This window comes from Macaca nemestrina, chromosome 11, assembly GCF_043159975.1.
Source record: "Macaca nemestrina isolate mMacNem1 chromosome 11, mMacNem.hap1, whole genome shotgun sequence".
NCBI classification, from domain to species: Eukaryota; Metazoa; Chordata; class Mammalia; order Primates; family Cercopithecidae; genus Macaca; species Macaca nemestrina.
In genome coordinates, this window is record NC_092135.1 from 12,478,820 (window position 1) to 12,487,493 (window position 8,674).

Consider the following 8,674-nt stretch of genomic DNA (forward strand, 5'->3'; position numbering starts at 1 on the left):
TAACCACCCTATATTCAATTTTGTTGATTCTTCTGTTTGCTCAAATCTGTTGTTGATCCTCTATAACAGTTTTTTATTTCAACTACTGTACTTTTACACTTAAGAATTTCTATTTGACTTTTTAAATAGAAATTTCCCTCTTGTTCATATCTTGTTTTTCTAATTTTTTTTAGTTCTTGTCCATGTTTTTTTCCCAATCCTTTCAGCATATTTAACACAATTAATTTAAAGTCTTTGTCTAGCATATTTAATGTCTGGGCTTCCTCTGGGATATCTTCTGTTGGTTCCTTTTTTTCTTATTTCTTTGCATGTTTTGAATTTTTTGCTGAGAACTGGACATTTTGAATATTGTAATGTGGTAACTCTGGAAATAAGACCCTCCTTTCCAGAGATTGCTGATGTTGCTTGTTGGGGAGTACAATCGCACATGTGTTTAGTGACTTTTCCAAACCATTTTTGAAAAGACAATATTTCCTGTCATGTATGGTCACTGAAGCCTCTTTTCCATGACCTCTGCAGTCAGCCAGTGACATGATCTAATAAGAAAAGAGAAAATAAATTTAAAACATGTTCTGTATTTTAAAATTCTTGAATAGACACTGACCAGGAAGCTGCTCAGCCCATGAGGGTTGGAATAATGGCCAGTTACTGTGCCAGTTCCTCAATGAGCCATCAGGCAGATTGAAACCCACAATACTGCTTCTTAGAGATCAAGGTTTATTGCTCAACTTGGCATCAATAAGCTGCACTAGAGATGCCAGCTACCATCCTCATGTCTCATTGTGCTTTGGCCTGATTGTCTTTCTTCTTCTTTTTCTAAATTATGCCAGGCTGTCACTTCCTCCTCTGTCCTGGAAATTCTTCCCCAGATCTACATATGACTGGCCCTTTTTGAGAATTCAACTGACTACTCAGATACTATCTTCTCAAAGAGGTTTTCCCAATTATCCAAGGTAATGACACTCTAGTTCTTTTATTCCATTATTCTGGGATTTTTTGTTGTGGTGGTGGTGGTGGTTGTTCCTTCACTGCAGTAATCATTAGCTGGATTATTTTGTTAATTTAATGCTTATTACAAATATGTTGTCCATCTTCTTCACGAGAATTTAAACTCCATGAAGTCAGGATTTTGTCAGTCTTCTTAACTGTTTTATCCCTAGTACCTGGTCTATAGTATACTTTCAGTGTATATTTATTGAATAAATAAATGAATTAATGCAATCAGGTTTAAGTAGCTTTTATAAATCTCCTTGCTAAACTGAAAGAAAATGTCAAGAATGATTGTGTCTAAACTCCAGATTACATAAAAGATTGGAAAGCGGAAGTGGGGCACAGATTCAAAGCAGTAAACACATATTTCTTTTTTTCTGAATCAGGGACTCAAAGGAGTAAAAATATTAATACAGATGCTTGACTGTTTTTATTGAAAACACTAAAGTGTAAGTTTGACTTATGATATTTTCAACTTGCAATGGGTTTATACTGACCTAACCTCATCATAAAAAAGGAGCGCCCCGAATGCTATATTTTAATAACTTTCAACATCAACTACTAATTGGTTTATTTTAGTTTTTATTATGTAGTTATGGTATTATTGCGTTATTTAAAACCAAGCTAAAGTGATATAGCTTTCACACCATTGTAAAATTGAAAACCTGTAAGTTGAAGCTTTGTAAGTCAGGGACCATCTAAAATTAGAAACACATACAGTGAAAAAATCATCTGAAAAGCAGTTGAAGGTAACCATTGATATAAATAAAAATAGCATGTATATCATTTATAATATACTAATTACATATTATATAATCCTAATAACAAAAAGTTTTTTTAAAAAAGTTAAAAAAGTATAATCCTAATAACAAAAAAGGGGAAAGAGTAAAGGGAATGCATAAGCAGAAGCTGAAATGTCTGTAATGGCAGATGACAAAGCAAATCATTTTGACTATAAAAATAAATGACCTACCTTCTATTAAAAATAAAATATCACAAATAAAATTAAAAAAGGGAAAAGATTTACCAGGGAAATGTAAACCAAAGGAAATCAGGGTGGCAATATAAATTTTACACAAAGTAGACTGCAGGGCAAATTGTGTTACATGGGATATAAAGAGTCCTTTTATAATGCTAGAAGGTGAAATTTACAATGAAAATATAAAAGTAATATATACCAGTATATACCACATGACTGTCACGAACTATAAAAAGCAAAAATGGGAGATATAGTAGAGGAACACAAGTTTCTAACTGTGAGAAATGCTGCTTCTAGTATTTAGGAGTTACTCTGCAGTACAAATAAATATATTGAGAGTCTTTACAATTTAAAAGACCACATTAATTTGTATAATAAATGCTTTTATACCTTACCAGTAGATTGCATCTTCTTTTTAAACGTGCATAAAACACATCAAATTGATCATACAATAGGCCCTTCAAAACAAAAATAAATTAAAACCTTCTCAAAGGCAAAAATTTTGCAGCGACAACGTAGAAAAACTAAAAAGGTAGGAGGAATAGGGAACACACAGAGAAAGAAATATGCAACTAAAACCCTAAGTTGGCAGCTAAAAAAACCCCACACATCTAAATAATTATTTATTCAAAAAGGAAATCAAAGCATGAACAATCTTTTTAGAAAATAATAAATATGAGAATATTGCATTTCAAAACGAATATAACATGACCAGTTTTCTTTATAATGATGAAAGGTGAAATCTACAATGAAAGTGTAAAGTATGTACCAGATTATGAATGACATGACTGTCATTCATGGCCTTAAATAACATAATAATAGCATAATTACATAATAAAACAAAGCTAAATCAATCAGTAGTCAATGTCAAAAGTTATTAAGATCTAACAAGTAAAACAGCACAGGAAAGAAAGATTATAGGATTAAGAATGAATAAAAAACACAGAAAGTAAATATAATAGCTTGTGCTTTACAAACAAGACAAGTTTCTCATAAATATAAATAACACAAATAAAATAAAGGAAAAGAAAGGTGATAAATCAAATGATACATACTTTTTAAAAAGATTAAGCAAATATGTTTATATTTCTTTGTCAACAGAATCTCAAAGAAAGTGATACTTTTTTCAGAAAAAGATAAAAGGCCAACTTTAAAGAAAGGGAAAATCAAAAGAGCTCAATAAACATGAAAATAATTTATTAAAATACTATTTCTTAAACAATGGGACAAGAAACTTTTACCAATTTGATACTTCAGTCTTTGAAGGACCATAATTCTTGCTATATAAACAATTCCTGAGGAAAAAAAAAATATGGGAGAGCTAAGTAATTCGTTTTATGAAACTAGTGAATATATAAAAAACTTTGTAAATATAATACATAAAAGAACCACAAAATAATATCATAAGTGATTTTTTTTAGCTTTTTCTTTTTTTTTTCTTTTTTTTTTTTATTATACTTTAAGTTCTAGGGTACATGTGCATAACGTGCAGGTTTGTTACATATGTATACTTGTGCCATGTTGGTGTGCTGCACCCATCAACTCGTCAGCACCCATCAACTCGTCATTTACATCAGGTATAACTCCCAATGTAATCCCTCCCCCCTCCCCCCCTCCCCCCTCCCCATGATAGGCCCCGGTGTGTGATGTTCCCCTTCCCGAGTCCAAGTGATCTCATTGTTCAGTTCCCACCTATGAGTGAGAACATGCGGTGTTTGGTTTTCTGTTCTCGTGATAGTTTGCTAAGAATGATGGTTTCCAGCTGCATCCATGTCCCTACAAAGGACACAAACTCATCCTTTTTTATGGCTGCATAGTATTCCATGGTGTATATGTGCCACATTTTCTTAATCCAGTCTGTCACTGATGGACATTTGGGTTGATTCCAAGTCTTTGCTATTGTGAATAGTGCCACAATAAACATACGTGTGCATGTGTCTTGATAGCAGCATGATTTATAATCCTTTGGGTATATACCCAGTAATGGGATGGCTGGGTCATATGGTACATCTAGTTCTAGATCCTTGAGGAATCGCCATACTGTTTTCCATAATGGTTGAACTAGTTTACAATCCCACCAACAGTGTAAAAGTGTTCCTATTTCTCCACATCCTCTCCAGCACCTGTTGTTTCCTAACTTTTTAATGATCGCCCTTCTAACTGGTGTGAGATGGTATCTCATTGTGGTTTTTTTTTTTTTTTTTTTTTTTTTTTTTTTTTGAGGCGGAGTCTTCATTCTGTCGCCCAGGCTGGAGTGCAGTGGCACCATCTCGGCTCACTGCAAGCTCCGCCTCTCATTGTGGTTTTGATTTGCATTTCTCTGATGGCCAGTGATGATGAGCATTTTTTCATGTGTCTGTTGGCTGTATGAATGTCTTCTTTTGAGAAATGTCTGTTCATATCCTTTGCCCACTTTTTGATGGGGCTGTTTGTTTTTTTCTTGTAAATTTGTTTGAGTTCTTTGTAGGTTCTGGATATTAGCCCTTTGCAGGTGAGTAGATTGCAAAAGTTTTCTCCCATTCTGTATGTTGCCTGTTCACTCTGATGGTAGTTTCTTTTGCTGTGCAGAAGCTCTTTAGTTTAATGAGATCCCATTTGTCAATTTTGGCTTTTGCTGCCGTTGCTTTTGGTGTTTTAGACATGAAGTCTTTGCCCATGCCTATGTCCTGAATGGTACTACCTAGGTTTTCCTCTAGGGTTTTTATGGTATTAGGTCTAACATTTAAGTCTCTAATCCATCTTGAATTAATTTTCGTATAAGGAGTAAGGAAAGGATCTAGTTTCAGCTTTCTACTTATGGCTAGCCAATTTTCCCAGCACCATTTATTAAATAGGGAATCCTTTCCCCATTTCTTGTTTTTGTGAGGTTTGTCAAAGATCAGATGGCTGTAGATGTGTGGTATTATTTCTGAGGATAAGCAACTTCAGCAAAGTCTCAGGATACAAAATTAATGTGCAAAAATCACAAGCATTCTTATACACCAGTAACAGACAGAGAGCCAAATCATGAATGAACTTCCATTCACAATTGCTTCGAAGAGAATAAAATACCTAGGAATCCAACTTACAAGGGATGTAAAGGACCTCTTCAAGGAGAACTACAAACCACTGCTCAGTGAAATCAAAGAGGACACAAACAAATGGAAGAACATGCCATGCTCATGGATAGGAAGAATCAATATCGTGAAAATGGCCATACTGCCCAAGGTTATTTATGGATTCAATGCCATCCCCATCAAGCTACCAACGAGTTTCTTCACAGAATTGGAAAAAACTGCTTTAAAGTTCATATGGAACCAAAAAAGAGCCCGCATCTCCAAGACAATCCTAAGTCAAAAGAACAAAGCTGGAGGTATCATGCTACCTGACTTCAAACTATACTACGAGGCTACAGTAACCAAAACAGCATGGTACTGGTACGAAAACAGAGATATAGACCAATGGAACAGAACAGAGTTATCATAAGTGATTATATTTTAAAATGCCACATTAAAGTTGAACAAACCAAATTCAACAACATAATAAAATAAAAAGCACATTTCTCCTTGAAGTAGTAGAGCCCATTCTACTACTTGAGGACATCTATCTCCATTCTAAAATGTACCTTTCTTTTTCATGTTTCAACATCTCTGAAATTACAGTGTATTTTATAATCAAGGAAGCACGACAGCATAGTATTACTTGTGCTAATCTCACTAGATGTTAAGAGGTCTGTAGACAAAATTAAACACCGACTTCTGCTTTAAAAATATTTAGGAAGCCATGAATCATAGGATACTTTTTAATATTTTAGGAATACTACGCTCATACCAACATTTTGTATCAGTTAATAATAAACTACAAAAAACATTTCCATTAAATATCAGAAATAAAACAAGAATGCCCACTCACCCTGTAAGAACAATAGAACAAACAAAACAAAGTAGTGGAATGACGATCTGATAGGAGGAGGCATACTTACCACCATTTGCACAAGGTGTGATTACATGGCTAGAAAACCCTAGATAATGCATGGACAATCTTTTAGATTAATAAGAAAGTTCAGGCCGGGCACGGTGGCTCACACCTGTAATCCCAGCACTTTGGTAGGTCGAGGCGGGTGGATCACGAGGTCAGGGTATCGAGACCATCCTGGCTAACACGGTGAAACCCCATCTCTACTAAAAATACAAAAAAATTAGCCTGGCGTGGTGGCGGGCGCCTGTAGTCCCAGCTACTTAGGAGGCTCAGGCAGGAGAATGGAGTGAACCCGGGAGGCGGAGCTTGCAGTGAGCAGAGATCGCGCCACCGCACTCCAGCCTGAACTACAGAGTGAGACTCCATCTCAAAAAAAAAAAAAAAAAAAAAAAAAAAAAGAAAAGAAAAGAAAAGAAAGAAAAAGAAAGTTCAGCAAAGTTGCCTTATATGAAACAAATTGGCAACGATTAGTAGACTTCCCAAATGCTAGCCATATCTTGTTAAAAAGGTATAAAGGGATTAAAATAAAAAACTGTCAGCAGCAGAAGGAAACAGGGTCCTACGCCCAACAATAACAAGAAATGCCTGGGACCTGTGGGAAGAAAACTGCCTAATTTCATGGGGAGATGCAAAAATTCTGAATAAACCCTATGGTTTTCGATAAAACGATTATACATGATAAAGATGTTCATTACTTTCAAAGTAGCTCCTAGTTTTAAAATAAATCTCCTTTTATGTAGGATAAATGTAGAAACATAGATATAGAAGACTATGAAATGAGAAAAAATATAGACAGACATTTAATTGACATGGGAATCAGAAAAACTTTTCTTAAAGTAAAAAAATAAAAATAAAAAAAGCAAAAAGAAAAAGAATTTGATTACATGAAAGATTTGGAAGACAAATGACAACTTGAGAAAAATAGTTTCAAGATTACTGAAGCATGAATATTTTATATATAAGAAAAGCCTTTAAAATTAGTAAGTAAAATGTTACAAATACAATAAATTCTTAGGCAAAAAACATGACTGCTATGAGGCTGGGCACCCACCTCCTCCTGTAATTCCAGAGTTTTGGGAACCTGAGGTGGGAGAATTGCTTGAGACCAGCCTGGGCAATATAGCAAGACCCTGTCTCTACAACAAACTTTTTTTAAAAAGTTAGCTGGCCATGGTGGTGCACTCCTGTAGTCCCAGTTACTTGGGAAACTGGAAGGATTGATTAAGCTTAGGAATGTGAGGCTGAGTGAGCTATGATAGCGCCACTGCACTCCAGCCTGGGTGACAGAGTGAGACCATGTCTCCGGAAAACAAACAAAAACAACAATGTTAACAAGCCAGGTTGGGTGCAGTCACTCATGCCTGTAATCCCAGGAGTGATTGGGAGGCCGAGGTGAGTGAATCGATTAAGGCCAGGAGTTCAAAACCAGCCTGAGCAGTATAGAGAGACCTTGTCTGTACACAGATTTTTTTTTTTTTTTTAATTAGCTGGCCATGGCAACATGCACCTTGTAGTCCTAGCTACTCAGAAGGCGGGACAGGAGGACTGCTTAAGCTCAGCAGTTTGAGTCTACAGTGAGCTACAATCACACCACTGCACTCCAGCCTGGGTGACACAGCAAGACCCTGTCTCAAAAACAAATAAAATGCTTACATAATTGGTGAAATAAATTAAAGGGACCAGATACACATATAAAAATGTCGTTCTTGCTACTAGTCAATGAGATGGAAATTAGCACAGAAGCCAAATGCCAATTTTCTTTTTCATACTGCAGAGAATAAAATAATCTGTCATATCAGTAATGCAGTGATTGAAAGGGCACTATCACATATTGCTAATTGAAATAGAATGTTGTACTTTTCTCAAGTGTAATTTCTTCATGTGCATCCTAAGCCTCAAAACCTTTTATATCCTCAGGTTAATTCCATTGTTTAGGAATACTGCTTCATGAAATAATCACAGATAGAAAGGCTTATGAACAAATATCGATGGCAGACATGCAAAGTGACAGACATATACAAGTAACAGAGGGAAAGGTACAACAACAAATGGAATATGATACAGCCAAAATAACCAAGTTCTCTTCATGAAAATAGGACACAAAATTACATATACAGCATGTTCTCAATTTTATTAAAAATATGTGTGTGTGTGTGTGTATGTGTGTGTGTGTGTGTGTGTGTGTGTATATATATATATATATAAATAATATATATATATAATATGTATATATATATATATATAAACCACTATATATATATATATAGTGGTTTCCTCTTATATTCAGGGGATATTTTCTCTTTTTTTGAGACGGAATCTCACTCTGTCACCCAGGCTGGAGTGCCGTGGCGCTATCTCGGCTCACTGCAGGCTCCGGCCTGGGATCACACCATTCTTCTGCCTCAGCCTCCTGAATAGCTGGGACTACAGGTGCCCATCACCTTGCCTGGCTAATTTTTTGTATTTTTTTTGGTAGAGATGGGGTTTCACCGTGTTAGCCAGGATGGTCTCGATCTCCTGATCTCATGATCCGCCCGCCTCGGCCTCCCAAAGTGCTGGGATTACAGGCGTGAGCCACCACACCGGACCTTTCAGGGGATATTTTTTAAGGGCCCCAGTAGATGCCAGAACCCCTGGACGGCAATAAACCCTATCTATACTATGTTTTTCCTATACATACATATCTGTGATAAAGCTTAATTTATAAACTAGGTATAGTAAGAGATTAACAATAATAACCAATAATAA